General features: G+C 41.3%; 1 protein-coding gene across 8 annotated transcripts in view; it reads right to left on the reverse strand.

The window, feature by feature from the left end:
* Positions 1-12,482, reverse strand: part of Cnot4 (CCR4-NOT transcription complex subunit 4) — a 104,703-nt gene extending 92,221 nt beyond the window's left edge. For 5 of the 8 annotated variants that reach the window (XM_042670097.1, XM_042670094.1, XM_042670095.1 and 2 more), the window contains exon 1: positions 12,224-12,464. The gene's annotated coding sequence lies outside the window, so the exon portion shown is untranslated. Of the gene's footprint in view, positions 1-12,223 lie in introns of all 8 variants that reach the window. The other 3 variants (XM_042670099.1, XM_042670096.1, XM_042670098.1) reach the window with 1 other exon arrangement.
* Between the last annotated feature and the right edge of the window lie 5,554 nt (positions 12,483-18,036).

Genomic DNA, 18,036 nt, shown 5'->3' on the forward strand with positions numbered 1-18,036 from the left:
CTTCTACACACACTTTTTTCTAGTTTGCCTGTATCTCACTCTCACCTTTGTTTTCATCAGGATCAAAATAGATTTGAACACAATGCAAGGAAGGTATCTATCTGAAAAAAAAGTTTTATCTTTTGGAAGCAAAACTCGTATCTAGGACTAGGCTAAATATATCAGAAAAGATTTTACTAGAATCAAGAAATTCCCATTCTAGGTATGGTGTTACATACTTATAACCCCAACACTAGGAAGGCAGAAATAAAAGCATTATAATGTTGAGGGGAAGTTGAACCATATATCCACCTTAAAAACACAAAACAAGGCCAGGAGCTGGTGGCTCACGCCTGTAATCCTAACTAACTACTCGGGCTGAGATCTGAGAATCTCAGTTCAAAGCCAGCTGGGCAAGGAAGTCCTTGAGATTTTTATCTCCAATAAACCACTCAAAAGCTGGAAGTGGCGCTGTAGCTCAAGTGGTAGAGTGCTAGCCTGGCGCTGGAGAGCTGAGGGACAGCGCCCAAGCTGAGAGTTCAGGTCCCACAGCCAAGGGGGGGGGGGGGGGGGGGGGGAAGAGTAGTACCAGTAGTACCAGTACTTTTTTCCGATACAAAGTATCTGAATTATTTAGGTGCTGAGTACCAGTGGATCACACCTATAATTCTGGTGATGTTAAGAATTCAAATTCAAGCCGGGCATCAGTGGCTCAGGTCTGTAATCCTAGCTACTCAGGAGGCTGAGATCTGAGGATCATGGTTCAAAGGCAGCCCAGGCAGGAAAGTCTGTGAGACTCTTATCTCCAATAAATCACTAGAAACCCGGAAGTGACACTATGGCTTAAGTGATAGTGCACTTGCCTTGAGCTGAAGAGGGCAGGGACAGAGCCCAAGCCCAGAGTTCAAGCCCCACAACCAACAACAACAACAAAAAAAATCAAAATCAAGCACCACCAAAAAGTTAAAAAAAATCAACTATGGGCTGGGAAGGTGGCTCAGTGGTAGAGTGCTTGCCTTGCACTCATGAGGCCCTGGGTTCGATTCCTCAGCACCACATAAGCAAAAAAGAAAGAAAAAAGCCACAAATGGCACTGTGGCTCAAGTGGTAGAGCGCTAGCCTTGAGCTGAAGAGCTGAGGGACAGCGCCCAGGCCCAGAGTTCAGGCCCCATGACCGGACCTCCCCCCCCCAAAAAAATTAACTATATAGGTAACTCTTCAACCTATCACCAACTATGATTAAAGGACTTTTCAAAAGGTATCTCAGGACTCACTGAGAATTGATGAGGTTACTTTATGGCTGATTATATAAAATTATAAGTGAAAGGCAAATTTCTTCCACAAAACAATCCCAGAACATCATACTACCATTTTTTACTGATTCCACCTTCTCCGTAACTTCCACCAGAGAAAAGACACAAATGTGTCAGGTTTTAAGCTGGAGAGTATTAAAATGCACAAGCCTGGACAAGGGTAATAGTTGATCCGGCAAAGGCTAAAGACTATAGCCTCTCCTACTAGTAAAAACAATGAACATAGAAAAGAAAACCTACCTGATGTGGTGACATATGCTACTCAAAATGCTGAGAAACTCAGACTGAGAATTCATGGGCTCCCTATCTCAAAAAAAAAAAAAAAAAAGATAAAAAGGGGGAGGGAATGAGGAGGGCAAATGAGAGAAAAAGGGAAAAGGAAAGAAAACTTAGAACATAAATAGTGACCTACACACATATATGAACTCTCTTGCCCTGGAGACACATTTACTTCACCTCCTAAGAGAATATTTGGGGATAGGAAGGTGGCTCAGTGGTAGAGTTTTTGCCTCACATTCATGAGGTCCTGAGTTCAATTCCTCAGTACCACATAAACAGAAAAAGCCAGAACTAGTGCTGTGGTTCAAGTGGTAGAGTGTTATCCTTGAACAAAAGCAGCTCAGGGACAGCACCCAGGCCCTGAGTTCAAGCCCCAGGACCGGCAATAAAAAAGAGAGAAATATTTATCTTTAACAAAGCACTAGATACAAATCAAAAGGGAGGGAAAGAAAACCTAAAATATACAACTAAAGGAACAGAAGAAAACTGTGTGCTAGCAATACCACTAGCCAAAATACACATACACTAATATTAGAATCTGAGATATTCTCACTTTGATTTGCTGCTTTTCCCCTCTTTTTATCAGTATGTAAAGCACTTATCCTCCTGCCTAATCAAGGCATTTCCCAAAACCATTCAAGTAATACCAGCTCCCTCCTAAGCAAGTATGAATAAACAGTATGAAACTATTGATAATCTAAGATTAACTCAAATTAGTCTCTAATTCCCAAACTATCTATAAAAGATTTTTGGAGAAGAGAGAAATTTTCTCTTCCCATCATCCCACTGTCACCCACTGTGGTGCTCTTTAAGTGACTTCATACTTCAAAGACTTACTAGCTTTTCATTACTGCAACAAAATAACTAAGATAATTAACTTATAAGACAGTTATTGTGGCTCATGGCTTTAAAGGTTTCAGTCTATAATCAGGCAAATTCACTGCTTTTGGATATCTGATGTTGGTGCTGGATGGCAATGGTGAGAAAGTCATGCAATAGAGCAAAGCTACTCAACTGGTGGCCATAATCTGGGGGGGGAGGGGGGGGAAGGACCAGGGTTCCATAATCCTCATGTCCCCAATGACCTAAGAACCACCTACAAAGTTCCACCTCTCAAAGGTTCCACTGTTCCCCAATAGCACCATCCTGGGAAGCACGTCTTTAAAATACACTAGCCTTTAAGAAATATCAACATCCAAAATATAGCAAGGGATTAATAAAAATTTCTTAGGGGGCAAAATGCATTGATAGTTATTACTGAAGACAGTCTCTAATATTAAGGTTCTCCTACTCTGGATTGTTGACATTTATTTCCCATTTATGTACTTAGAACAGTCACAATACTTCTCAAGAATCTCTTGCACAAAGATTATCTAAACTCAATCTTAAACCCAAATGAACATATTAAAGCCTCTGTAAAACAAATCCTCAAAGCTGGATTCCAAAGCTCCTATCTAGTTACTTGGCAGATTGAGATTTGGATGACTGCAGGTCAGGGTCAGCTATGATAGAAAAGTTCAAAAGACCTTTTCTCAATGAAGAACTGTTATTCTATGCACCTATTATTCTAGCTATGACAAGATGCTTATTAACATGAAGATCTTGCCCAGGCCTGGGACCTGTGCCGGAAGCAGAAGGACTCTATCTCAAAAATAGCCAGAAAAAAATCAGAGCTAGAGGTGTGGTTCAGCGGTAACAGCACCTGTCTAGCAAGCAAAAGGACCTGAATTCAAACTACACCTCCTTCCAAAAATGAAGACGAGGAAGAGGAGGAAGAAGGAAGAGGAGGAGGAGGAAGAAGAAACAAGAAGAAGGCAAACAGTGATCATATTTGAAGAATTCAACATTTGAAAGCATTTAGCATTTGAGAGCTAAGTAGTGTTTTTTAAAGTCAAAAATCAAAACAGTGAGGTGGTTTAAGGACAGCCCAAGCAGAAAAGATCAAGATGCCATTCCGGAAATGATCAAAACAACTGAGATTCCATCTTTTTCCAGTAAGAATGGTCATCATCAAGAATATAAACAAATCAGACTTACAAAATAGAGACATCTCTGTGCAATAATGAAATATATATATATATATATATGTAAATACACGCAATAACAAATGCTGGTAAAGATGCAGAAGATGGGAGATGGAGTAGGAACCCTCATACATTGTGGATAAGAATGTAAATTAGGGGCTGGGTGGTAGAGTGGTAGACTGCTTGCCTTGCATGCATGAGGCCCTGAGTTTGATTCCTCAGCATCACATAAGCAGAAAAAGCCGGAAGTGGTGCTGTGGCTCAATTGGTTAGAGTGCTAGCCTTGGAGCTGAAGAGCTGAGGGACAGTACCCAGGCCCAGAGTTCAGGCCCCACGACCAACAACAACAACAAAAAACAAGAATGTAAATAGTGCAACTACTAAGGCTAAGAATATCATGGATATTCTTCAAAAACCTAAGTGAAGAGCCACCATTATGATCCATAACTATTACTCTTGGGCATTTATCCAAAACCCTGTAGTGTACACTTGAAACATGGCAGAATGATCCTTTAACTAATGGCCTGATCTTCAGTATTTTGAACAAAATTCAACTGTCAACCCCAAATTACATGCTATTTCCTGACCCCCTACTTACCTCTTTTGGCTCCTTATTGCTTAGCAGACCAAATTCAGTCTGACTGTGAAAACACATTTCATAATCAAATGCTACCCTACTTATACATACTAATCTGCCATCAGACAGCAGAATTAACACCTTCTTCCACAGAGATCAGACTCTTTACATCCTTCTCACATCATGCCGGTTCCTACCACCAAGTGTTTTCTCACATTTCCATTCCCAACAAGGAATGTATGGAATGTTCTTCTGGAGATGTTCTTCTGGAGGGAGATACAAATAATCTATATTCTTTACTCAAGTCTTCCTTTCTCCAGGAAGCCTCACTCCTATGTTGTCAATCTGAAAACACCCCTAACTACCAAATTGAACTAAAAGCATATGTACACATATTATTTGTATATTGCTTTGGATAGTGCTGTGCTATTACTAGGTAAGTATTCCTGACAAGATAAAATCAGATCATGTCATTTTTCAACAAATGAGCTCAGAACAACAAACTATTTGAAACGCTTATTTTTAAAATAAGGTATTTCTATGTCAAACAATTCTAATACAAATGAAATAATGTGATGACTAGGGTTTGCTGCAAAATAATACAGGGCATAGAGTAGGAGGAATAGAGATAAAATAAGTGAGATATCGATGAAACCAAGTGGGCTATGAGTTGATAATCTCTGAAGCGGAGTAACAGCCACAGTGGATCAGACCTACTTTTCCACTTGTTTAAAATTTTTCACATTAAGTCTTTGACATTTCACAAGTCGTACCTTAAAAAGGCACTAAAACTTGTTCTTATTTCATTTTAATGACAAAAAACACATAATACTTTTTTGGAAGAGAGGGAATTGCAATCTGCAACTACTCTGGTGGATTATAGATTCTTCCATGGGGTTGGGGTAAACAGAAAGCTTTTATTATTTATTTACTTACTTATTTTTGAGAAAAAGTCTCACGATGAAGTGCCAGCTAGACCATAAATTCCTGTTTCTCCTGCATCAGCTTCTACTAGCAATGGGATTACAGACACTTCACTACCACTCCTGACTATATTACTTTCTTCACCCAATGAACAATTGAGTCTCCATTGAGAGTAAAAAAAAAAAAAAAATTCTGGAAAGATTTGACTGGGAACTTGCAGTATCCTAATTCTCCTCTAATAATTAAATTAGAAGAAAAGCTGTAACTAAAATAAAATGGAGTGGAGTCTCCACCAGAAGAAAACTTAATCTCACCACCAAAGTAATAATATCTATACTACAAATTTTCATTCAATTTTGACATCCACAAAATGCTCTACCTAGAGGCTGGGAAGGTGGCTCAGTGGTAGAGTGCTTGCCTCCCATCCATGAAGCCCTGGGTTTGATTCCTCAGCATCACATAAATAGAAAAGGCCAGAAGTGGCACTGTGGCTCAAGTGGTAGAGTATTAGCCTTGAGCTGAAAAGCTGAGGGACAGTGCCCAGGCCTAGGGTTCTAGCCCCACGACTGACCAAAACAAACAAAAATGCTCTACCCAAATAACTGCTGAAAATTAAATAATAAATAAAAATCACAAGAAAGTTTTTTTAAAAAAAGGAGAAAACACTATGACCAATATTCAATAACTCAAATCATTCTGTTATTTTAGGAAATTCACAATATGAAGAACCGATGCCCTAACAGGGAATGAATAGGCTTCTAACTTGCCAGAAAATAATACAAAAGTAATAATACTTTTTATTCCAAAGATCAAAAAACATCTTTAAGAAATTCTTGGGCACTGATGGCTCACACCTGCAATCCTAGCTACTCAGGAGTCTGAGATCTGAGGATCACGATTTGAAGCCAGTCTGGTCCATGAGACTCTTTATCTCCAAAAAACTGCTCAGAAAAAAAACAGAAGTGGCACTGTGGCTCAAGTGGTAGACTGCTAGCCTCAAGCATAAAAAAGCTCAAGGACAGTGCCCAGACCTTGAGTTCAAGTCCCAGAACTGGCAAAAGAAAAAGAAATTAAAAAAAAAAAAAAAAAAGAAATTCCAGCTATATGGCCTAATGACAATGTATGTTTCTTTCTGCTGGGAATATTTCAGTCTATGGCATTGTTCAAAATTCAATCACTCTTTTCCCTGTATCATTTATTAATCCTTCTAAAAGTAGTAAGACAGCACATACTATTTATAAGTAAAAGCATTTTATTATTCTAATTGTAATGATTTTTTTGCCTTTTTTGTTTCTTCTATACTAGTTTTTAGGCATACACACAGACAATTTGGTTTTTTTCATTTCCAATTCTACTCCTTATTTGCTTTAAGTTCTCAAGATATTTTTTTTTTAGTAACCAAACTGCTTAGAAGAAAAATAGACTCCTATGCAAACTACCTTATACTCATAATACATATTTTTTTCGGCCAGACTTCAGGGCTTGGGTACTGTCCCTGAACCTTTTTGTGCTCAAGGCTAGCCTTCTACCACTTGAGCCACAGCGTCAGTTCCAACTTTTTCAGAGTAGTCTATTGAACATAACAGTCTCGTGAACTTTTCTGCCCGGTCTGGCTTCAAACCACAATGCTCAGAGCTCAGCATCCTGAGTAGCTAGGATTATAGGCATGAGCTACAGGTGCCTAGCTTACTTATACTTTTTTTTTTCTTTAACTCAGAGACTGGGCACTGTTCCTGAGCCTCTTTGTGCTCAAGCTAGCACTCTACCACTTGAGCCACAGTGCCACTTCCAGCTTTTTCTGTTTATGTGGTACTAAGGAATTGAACCCAGGGCTTCCTGCATGCTAGACTACTCTACCACTGAGCCACATTACCAACCCGCTTATATCTATCTGGCAAAAAGAAAAACATGTTACAAAGATGTAAGTTGTTGGCTGGGAAGGTGGCTCAGTGGTAGAGCGCTTGCCTTGCATGCCTGAGGCCCTGGGTTCGATTCCTCAGCACCACATAAGCAAAAACAAAAAAGCCGGAAGTGGTGCTGTGGCTCAAGTGGTACAGCACTAGCCTTGAACTGAAGAACTTAGGGACAGTGCCCAGGCCCAGAGTTCAGGCCCCACAACCGGACCCCCCCCCCCCCAAAAAAAGTGTAAGAGTTGTTAGGGATGCACCTCAGTGGTAGAGCACTTGCCTCCTAGATAGATAAAATGAGCCAAAACAGTGTTAAATTTTTTTACAAACTTAATGATCAAAAATATAAGCTGGCTCAGAGCACCTGTGGCTCATGCCTGTAATCCTAGTTATTCAGGAGGTTAAGATCTGAGGATCACAGTTTGAAGCCAACCTGGGCAAGAAAGTCCATGAGTTTCTTATCTTCAACTACTAAAAAAAAAAAAACAACAGGAAGTGGAACTGTGGCTCAAGTGATACAGCACTAGCTTTGAGCAAAAAAGCTCAGGGACAGTGCTCAAGCCCTGGGTTCAAGCCCCAGGATCAGCACAAAAAGAAGAAAACAGTAGGGAAATAGGTTATAGAGGTTTTTGCTGTTCTAGAAACACTATAACTAGAATGAATGTACTACATACTTTTCTCCAGGGATTTCTTAATCTAAATGGAACATGTAAATGGTTTCCATCCCAGTGGAATAGCATACTATCAGAAAGAACTGTTTAATGTATTTTGGCGTCTTATAGATTTTATGTTACTTCAGAGTTATTAGAAAAATATGCAAATACCTATTTTGAATAGAAAGTGGCAATATTCATTTTTAAAGATTTAGTGTGGGCATAAGTGACTGAGGCCTGTAATTCTAGCTACTCAGGAGGCTGAGATCTGAATATCATGGTTCGAAGTCAACCCCGGACAGGAAAGTCTGTAAGATTCTTATCTCAAATAAACTACTCAGAAAAAGCTGAAAGTGGCACTGTGGCTTAAGTGGTAGAGTGCGAGTTAGCCTTGAGCACAGAGAGGCTCAGAGACAGCACCCAGGCCCTGAGTTCAAGCCCCAGGACCAGCCAACACACACACACACACACACACACACACACACACACACACACACACACACACACACACACACACACACACACACACACACACACACACACACACACACACACTTCTTTGCCAAAAGTGCAGAGTACACATGTTATAAAAATAGCATATTAACTCGATTATTTTTGTGATGCAAGAAAAGCAGCTCAGTGGGATCTTTACACCGTTAGTGGTTTTTCTTTTTTTCTTTTTCTTTTTTGCCAGCCCTAGGGCTTGAACTCGGCCTGGGCACTGTCCCTGAGCTTCTTAATTGCTCAAGGCTACCACTTGAGCCACAGCGCCACTTTCTGTTCATGAGGAATCAACAAGGGCTTCATGCATGCGAGGCAAGCACTTTATCACTAAGCCATATTCCCAGCCCTCAGTTAGGTGTTTTTCAAAGAATTTATTTCAAACTTATTTTGATCTTATTTTGTAGATTTTCTTTTTCTTGGCAATACTGGGGACCAAACTCAGGGACCTATACAAGATCCTTATGCCTCAGCCTCCTGAAGAGCTAGGATTGCAGGCCTGAGCCACTGGGGACCAGCTTTCCCTGCTGTTTTCTTCATAACCAACTGAGCTCAATGTAGCTTTCTACCCATAAAGCAACAATTAAAGTACAGATGCTGTCAGAGAACCAACTGAAATTTCAGCAGAGGCTGAGGTGTTCACAATTTAAAACTTTATCTCATTTAAATATTCTACAAAAACTGTACCACTGAGTTACCTACATTCTCTTGAGTATTATTTGCAGTCACATTTCAAGAAAGTCATTAAAATGACTAAAACTAAGAGTAGAAGGAAAAGGGGAGATTTCCAGAGTTGAGAAATTATTTTCATAAGACACATAAAACCAGGGCTGGGAAGGTGGCTCAGTGGTAGAGCGCTTGCCTTGCACGCATGAGGCCCTGGGTTCGATTCCTCAGTAGCACATAAGCAAAAAGAAAAATAAGGCAGAAATGGCGCTGTGGCTCAAGTGGTAGAGCGGTAGCCTTGAGCTGAAGAGCTGAGGGACAGCGCCCAGGCCCCACGACTGCCCCCCCCCCCCAACACACACACAAAAAAACATTTTTACAAAAAAACACCAGAGAGCACTTGCCTAGCATGTGTGAGACACCAGGTTCGATTCGCCAGCATCACAGAAATAACTAAACTCTCCTAATATAGAGTTCAGTCTTAGGCAGCACTTTCTTTTACAAAGTAATGAGTTGCAAACTATGCTATGCATTCCTATTCAAACTAAAACTCAAGAACATTACAAAATGATTTTATTTTCCTGTATTGTGCTGTTTGATTATAACTATCATGCTAATGAAATTAAGAATCTGTATATGGAACAGTGAAATTTTTTCATAAGCAACTTTTAAATAATTCATGTTTAAAACCTCATACAAATAATTTATTTATCTGAAGAATCCACTACTAAATTTGACAGAGAGAAATCCAAATTACTAAAACAGAAATTATCAACATACAAAGCTGCCTTGTTCACAATGTTACAGTTAAAAACTTAAACCACGCCAAAATATTTGCAAATTTCAGCTTCTTTCTTCCTATCAAAGTATCAAAGAACTTTCTACATCTTTTCTAGACATTTTAAATATCCTTAAATAAATTCATTTGTCTTCAGAGGAATGAAACCAAGAATTTGATGACTGCAGGCAAAAAGTATGGAGGGGAAAATTACTTGAAAAATACTTAGTGAGCCAAATACCTTAACAAAAGAAAGGATGTATTAAAATCATTCACCCCTTCTGCCAGACAAACCGTACTCGCATTAGAACACATTGCTTACAATTCACCCAACTATGACTGCCAAGGATTTCTAGACCTGTGATAGGATTGTTAAAAGAGACAAGCTTTCTCACCAGAGCGTATTATTTTACTTGGAGTTGAAGAGCAGTTACATTCCATATTCTCCTATTGCTAAGCTAGATATGTTATACTTTTTAAAAAACTTCATGATATAACTAATAACAATGTTTGCTGTATAAATTGCTTCTCTCAGAAGAATAAGGATTTTAGTTTCCCCAAACGGGGGCTTAAGTGACTGAAAGGAAAAAAGTAGTCTTTTATAAACATTTTTTTAACTTTAATTTACCTTTGGTTAAAATAAAAACAACAATAAAAAGAAAATCTTTTTCACAATCAAATGACTGAAGCATTAAATGTTAATATTCCTCAGATTTCAGTATGTAAAAATTACAATAATCCAGTAATGTGCAAAAGTGAGTGAGAAGAACTGTATTTGTATTTACACTGATAGAATTCTTTTTCCCAGTAAGAGACTGGCTGCTGCATGGAACTGTCATTATGACTTTAAATATTTTACATATATATTCAGAACATCAATATCTATGTTTGAACTTGACATGTGTGTATTTTGACCTACAGAATCATGTTAGTTTCTTGGTCATTTGTTTATTTTGCAGTGGTCTATCAAAGCAAAGGCTCCTCATCATGCCATTTGCCACTAGTTGTCAATTTTGCTTTCACTAAAATATGTAAACCTAAGCTACTTCTTGCATCTAGTATTCTGCTTTCTACTGTAGGTAGTAAATGACAGCTAAGTACCACCGAATGCACAGCGTTTTTGGGTTTTTTGCCTGTCCCTTCTTTACTACAAAAAATTCAGTGTATTTAAGTTTACCAAAGAATAGTGATTCTTCTTTTGCATACAATCCCAATATATTTTCAAGACAATGCAGATAACTACCAGCATAGAAATGTCAAAAGTAAAAACTTTTCAAACCCAAACCTATTAAACAAACTGAGGAAATTTCCAATCTAGTCATAAAATCTGTCCTGAAGCTGAGTATCAATATAACTCATTCAATAATGGATTCTCAATACAAAAGGGATCTGCAACTCACAAAGAATCCACATACAATCAACCTATCATTTATATTTGCTTGGTGGAGCTCACAAATGAATTCTGTGTGTGTGTCAGATTTATCTTATTTTGAAATGCTTCTGTCCATATGTATTGATATAATCAGAACCCACATTGAGTGTTCTAGAGAATTCAATTCAATTCAGAAGTAGTATGAGGAAAGTAAACATGGAACGGAGAGAGGGCTGAAGCCACATCCCAACAGAGCGAATAATCCGCAAATAGATCACTGAAAGCAAAGTGAAAACGTTCCTCTCCTGAGTAAGCTGAAGATCTCCTTTTACTCATCGCGTTTAATAGTATCCTACCTCACTTCACTTCCCAACTTCCTTTTTACTTTTTTAATCAAACAACCACAGGGCACTCCTCCACCACCCCCACCCCCACACACACACCCCCTTTTTTTTTTTTTCTGGAAGCGTGTGTTGAAAGAAATCTGTATAGGAAAGAGGGCAATTCTCAAGAAAGCTGAGAAACAGGTGGGTGAGAAGACCAGTAGCACAATCCAGACACTTGAGGGGTAGTTTGGAGATGACAGATGTGGTTAAAGGAAAGGACTGCAAATGGGAAGAAGCTCTAGCCCAGCCGACAGACTGGAGGCTGATTGCAAGCACCCACGGGAGGCAAAAGCTAAGTCGAGAACGGTAGCGGCGGAGCAAAAGACCATGCAGCAGGACGGGGCGGGGGGGGGGAGGGGGGTGGACTCGGGGTGAAGGAGAAGCAGCAGAAGCAGGAGAAGCAGCAGCAGCAGCACAGGTCGGAGTGGAAGGGACGGCTCTGGTCCTGGGAGATGGGGGCCAGTAGGAAAGGACGTCAGAGAGGGGAAAGTGGGCTGAGGAAACAGGGAGCGACTGAGACTTAAGAATATTGCCGCTATGGGGGGGGGGGGGGGGATGTGGGGGGAAAGCTGGGGACGAGAAACGGTCCTCGGCTCTCCCAAGGAAGCAATTCTGGAAGGCAGAGTCGGCGAGCGCCGCGCCGCCTCCGGCCCCGCTCCCTTTTCCTGGTGGTAACTGCTGTGGCGTAGAGGGGAGAGGGAGGAAGAAGAGGAGGAGGAGGGCGGCCGAGGAGGAGGAGGGTGAAGACGAGGCTGGGGGGTGGGGAGGAAGGGGGTGCGGCCTGCACGGTCCCAGCGAAGCCTCCGCTCTCTCGTAGCCGGTCAACCCCGGGTTTCCCCTAAGCCCAGCCCCGCACAGACTCACCCGCCAGCCTTGCCTCGCTTTTTCCTCAGCCGACTCCACGCGCTGCCGCCTCCTCACAAAACACCACTGAACGAGTGTCGGGGAAAACAAACAAACAACAACAAAAAAAAAAACTCTTCAGAACCGGGCCTGACTGCTTCAGCGAGTCCGACCTTTACGGCTGAGAGAGAGACTCTCGGCTTTCGGTGGGTTCCACAGCCAGACGGGCCACCATCTTACATTAGGGTAAGACTCCTCCGGTCTCCGGTGCGCAGGCGCACGCCGACCCAGCCGGGAGGGGCGGGAGAGAGGCGGGGCGAGTGGCGGGCGACCGAGTGGTAGAGGTTGCGGCGGCGTCTCCCGAAGCACTCTGGGAATTGTAGTCCATGGAGGGTAACGGCCCAGAGGCAGGCTGGGAGTTGAAGTCCACGCTGCGAGGGCAGCCGGGAGTGCCCGCCTCACGTGGCTCTGGGACCGCCGCCTTTCTGGATGTTTTGCTTCCGTCTCTGCCCGCGTGTGCGGCTCTCGGGTCGTTTGATGGGCGAGGCTGCTTAGTTTAAGGGGCGATTCTCTCCTGAGCTGTACGAAGCCAAAACTCTGTCGGAGATGAACTCAACTGTGAGGAGCGCTCTCTGGCTCTGTCTCCCGACCCGCCCACCCCGGCGGGGTGTGTCTGGCTGGGGTTTCCATGCCTGGGAGCCTGTTGGAGACAGCCCCCCGCCCCCCGCCTCGGGTCCGGGGCTGACGACGCCCAGGCCCGTGAACAACTATTCTGCCTTGACGTGTGCGCTCGTCGGCCGGGAGAACTGAAGACCTCCGGGGAAGCTGGGGTTTGCGGCGAGGTGGAATGGAGGACCGCGGGCGGTCTGCGGTGCAACGTACTGCGGGTCAGGCTGGCCCACCCGACTCCCCGCGCGTCGGCCCGTCCCGCCAACCCGAGAACGCGGCACCCAAAAAGCAGGCGTTGCGCCGCTGGTCCTGAGCGATCGCCTCCTAGAACTCGGCTGGGAGTGGCGCTCCGAGCAGTCGGGCTACCCCGGACCCGGTCTCACCGGGCTCCTCCTGCGGATGCCGGGCACTGGTGTAAGCGTCGAAAACACACCGGTGAGGAAAACACAAAACCCCTCCTGGTCTCCTTCGTGCGTGTTAGGGAGAGAAGGGTAGACCTTCCTCTTTTCAATAGATGATGAAAGTGCACAGGATAATTGCTGATTTAAAAAAAAAATTATAAAGGAAGACGAGTAGGGGAAGATTGTAATTTGAAATACATGTATCTAATCTTCGTGAGAAGCCCTCATTTCATTCCTTAAAAAAAAGGAAAGGAAAAGAAATACAGTCTGGGCGCTAGCGTAGCTATGCCTATAATTGGCTTCTCGAAGCCAGCCCAGGCAGGAAAGTCCATGCGACTCCTAATCTCCCATTAACTACTCAAAAGCTAGAAGTGGTAGCTAGAAGTTCAAGTGGTAGAGAGCACTAACCTTGAGCACAAAAGCTCAGGGATAGCTCTCAAGGTGGTGAGTTCAAACTCTAGGACTAGCGTACACACACACACACAAAATTTTTTAAAATACCACATTAAATGTTAGGTTCAGATAACTATGAACAGCTTCTTTCACCTATGGTGGGACATTGGCAAGTCAGGAGGAACACAAAGTCACTTTTCCTTGTGAGGATAGTACCACATTTTACCCAAAGCCAAGCATACTTGGTCCCTGCCCTGAAAAAGCAAGCCACAATCTCCACAGTATCCAATACTAAATGCCAATCCTATATTGAAAAACATTCACTGATGGACATTGGTTCTAGGGAAGTGACCATCTTAGATCCCCAACTAATAAGCATCACTATGCTTCAGACCGTTGTTCCTTTTAAGTATTTATGTATTTTAATGTGTGCATGTGTAATTTCATTTAGACTTATACTCAAAAACACGAAGACATCAGTGTAGTCACACAAGAAAGAATGCAAATATTCGCATAGCTCAAATATATGGGTGTAGTTAATTACTTGGGAGGATTGTGATTGAAAATGGGGAAAGGGAGAGCATAACTTTTTTTCTCAATGCTTTCCTAATAATTTTGATCCTTCTGTCTCAGACTCTCATGTGCTGGAATTACAGGTGTTCCCAACCATGTCCAGCCATACTTCCTTTATAAATTACTGCATTTATTTATTGCTATGTATATAAATTAATACATTTGTGGGGGGGGGGCTTAAACTCAAGGCCTAGACACTGTCTCTGAGCTTTTTATTTTATTTTTTTGTTGTGGGGCTTGAACTGTGGACCTGGGTGCTGTCTCTGAGTTCTTCAGCTCAAGGCTAGCATTCTACCAATTGAGCCACAGCTCCACTTCCGGCTTTTTTATGTGTGTGTGGGGGGGGGGGAGGGTGGGATTAATTGTATAAAACTCAAGGACTTTCCTACCTGGATTGGCTTTGAATTTCATTCCTCAGATCTCAACCTTCTGAGTAGCTAAGATTACAGATTTAAGCCACCAGTGCCTAGCAACTTAATAGATTTTTAAAAATAGATCACTTTGGGGCTGGGAAAGTGGCTCAGTGGTACAGCGCTTGCCTTGCATGCCTGAGGCCCTGGGTTCGATTCCTCAGCACCACATAAAGAAAAAGAAAAAATCCGGAAGTGGCACTGTGGCTCAAGTGGTAGAGCACTAGCCTTGAGCTGAAGAGCTGAGGGACAGTGCCCAGGCCCAGAGTTCAGGCCCCATGACCGCCCCCCCCCCCCAAAAAAAAAATAGATCACTTTGCCAGACGTCAGTGGCTCATGCCTCTACTCCTAGCTACTTAGGAGGCTGAGATATGAGTATCAAGGCTCAAAGCTAGCCTGGACAAGAATATCTGAGGAATCGAACCCAGGGCCTCAAGCATGCAAGGCAAGTGCTCTACCACTGAGCCACCTTCCCAGCCCCTATCTGTGAGATTTTATCTCCAATTAACCACCAGAAAACTGGAAGTGGCGCTGTGGCTCAAGTGGCAGAACACTAGCCTTGAGCTGAAGAACTCAGGGTCAGCACCCAGGTCCACAGTTCAAGCCCCACAACAAAAAAATAAAATACTTAGCTGGGCTGTGGTAGTTCAGTTACTTTAGACTAGAAGGAGGCAAGATTTAGATTATGCACAGCTTTACATGAAATTTGGATTTTATCCCAAGTACAGTATGCTACATTTGAACTGTGAAGCAAAGGAATAACATGATTGGATTAATCTTTTCAAAGACCTCTGTGACCACCATTATTTGGAGAATGGATCTAGAACAAATGGCAAATATAGAGGTACGGATTTTAGTTGGGAAGGGACTGCTGAAATGCAGCCTGGAGTGAAGGTATAGCTTGGACCAGGACAGGATTGAGAACAGGGTGAGGTGTGCAAGTTATTTGCCTTGGGCATAAAATTGAATACTTCATAATCAAGTACTTTACAATAAAGTTTAAAAGTGTTCTAAAACTATTTTGAAAATCACAATGAATGCAAAACCCCCATGATAGTAAAAGATTAAAATTTAAAATGAAAACAAGCATTTAACCTGAATTTCCACAATGCTACTTTACTTCTCTCCCCTAACCCAGCCCTGTTTTCACTAAAGTCGTAGCAAAACACGTCTTTTAGACTGTAGTTGCCTGTTCTTATTTTTTAAAAAAATCACTCATATAAGAGGAAATACAAATGGCCCATTAATATGTCCCTTACCTACAAACAGTTCTGTGTGTGTTCCTTACACAAGTATGCCAAGAGCCTTAATGGCAGCATTAGTTGTAGTTATAAAAGCAACAGAAACAGTTCAAGTGTTACACAACAGTAGAACTGTGAAATAAACAGCAGTGGTTTAACACAGTATAATATTAGGGGGAAAAAAAAATGAAAGAACTGCAACTTAAGGTCCAAACAATGAATTTTTTAAAATATAGGGCAAAGGAAGGAAGTCACAGATGATTAGATAATAAGGTAAAACATTTATATAGAGCTCAAAAACAGGTAGAACTACATTTTACCTACAGTTACTTACAGAGAAAATTACAAAAGAAAACATGTTTTATATAAAATCGAGAATATGTTTACTTCTATAAGGAGAAAGGAACATGGCCTTGAAGAGTTACATAGACTCTTCTAAGACACTGGTGCTTGTCTATTTCTTCATATATATTCTAGACACACAGGTGTAATGTTACTGCTATATTTATGAGATACAAATACATTTTGAGCTTTTTAAAATATGTGTAATATATAAGTCACCATAAATACAATTGTATTATTCAAGGCCATATTTGTGAAAAAATTATTATAGCCAAGGTTTTCCCCTTTTGCAAGATACCTAAACTTTATTTTTGCTAGCTGGTTTTGCTAGTCATCCAAGAAAAAGAAAGTCCCTCCCTGAGAAAAACTGGGAGAGAACAAAAGAAGGGATGACATTGTCCAAAAAGAAATGTACTCATTACCTGACTTATGTAACAATACCTCTGTACGTTGCTTTTATAATAATAAAATTTTTAAGGAAATCCCTCCCTTACTTAACTATTTTATTTTTTGTGTCAGTCCATGGACTTAACTCAGAGCCTGGGTGCTGCCCTGGGCTGTTGCTCAAGGGTAGCACTCTACCACTTGAGCAACAGTTCCTCTTCCAGCAATTTTTGATGATTCCTTAGAGATGGAGTTTCCTGTCCCTTTCAAACTGATCTTCTGATCTCAGCTTCCAGAGGAGCTGCCCAGCTTATTTAACATGTTCTTATTCAAGTTCTTCACATATGCTGTTTAATTTTAATGCAGAATAATTTTAGCACATCAACAAATTGAAAGCAAATACATAACATTCAAATGGATGCAGAACAAGATTTCAATAGACATCAATGCTCAATCATTGAAATATATGCATATTTACAAACTAGAAATAAAAGGATGTTAGTAGACTTTATAGGTCCATTAAAAATGCATAGCAAATGTTAAATTAATGGTGGAATTTTATAAACATTTTTCTTTACAACATGACTAAGATATTCATTCACTGTTATCATAATTCCCATTCAGCATCATAGTGGGAGGGCTAACCAATACAGAAGGACTTAAAAAAGAAAGGAGATAACTAGAAGAAAAAAAAGGAAAATCAACTTCTCTTATCATTGCCAGCACAAGATGTTCAAGAGAATATACAAAAAAAAAAAAAAAACTAAACTAAATAGTATCAAACTACAAAAAAAAATCACTATCAAGGACTGGGGGTGTAGCTCAGCAGTACAGAGTTGGCCTATCTTACAACAGGACCTAGATTCAATCCCCAAAGTAAAATTAAATAAATCAGGAGGAAGATATAGGTCAGTGATAGAGCACTTGTCTAACATGTACCAGGCACTACGTTGATCTCCAGTATTATAAAAATCAATATTTTAAAAAATAAGTCAATAGTATTTTTTTTTGGTAGGTCATGGGGCTTGAACTCTGGGCCTGAGCACTGTCCCTCAGCTCTTCAGCTTAAGATTAGCGCTCTATCACTTGAGCTACAGCTTGGCTTCCAGTTTTTCTGGTGGTTTATTGGAGACAAGAGTCTCATGGACTTTCTTACCTGGGCTGGCTTTGAACCACGATCCTCAGATCTCAGCCTCCTGAATAGCTAAGATGCCTCCTGAGTAGCTACGATTAAAGGTGTGAGCCACTAGCACCTGGCCAGTCAATAGTATTTCTATATGTCAATGATAAGGATACAAAATATTGCAGGGATGAGGTACAGTTCAGTGCGTTCCTATCGTGCATGATATTCTGAGTTCAATCCCCAGCACGACACAAACACAAAAAAGTACATGCAGCAATATAGTAAGATTTATTTAATT

This window comes from Dipodomys spectabilis, unplaced genomic scaffold (genome assembly GCF_019054845.1).
Source record: "Dipodomys spectabilis isolate Male_0828 unplaced genomic scaffold, ASM1905484v1 ptg000519l, whole genome shotgun sequence".
NCBI lineage: Eukaryota > Metazoa > Chordata > Mammalia > Rodentia > Heteromyidae > Dipodomys > Dipodomys spectabilis.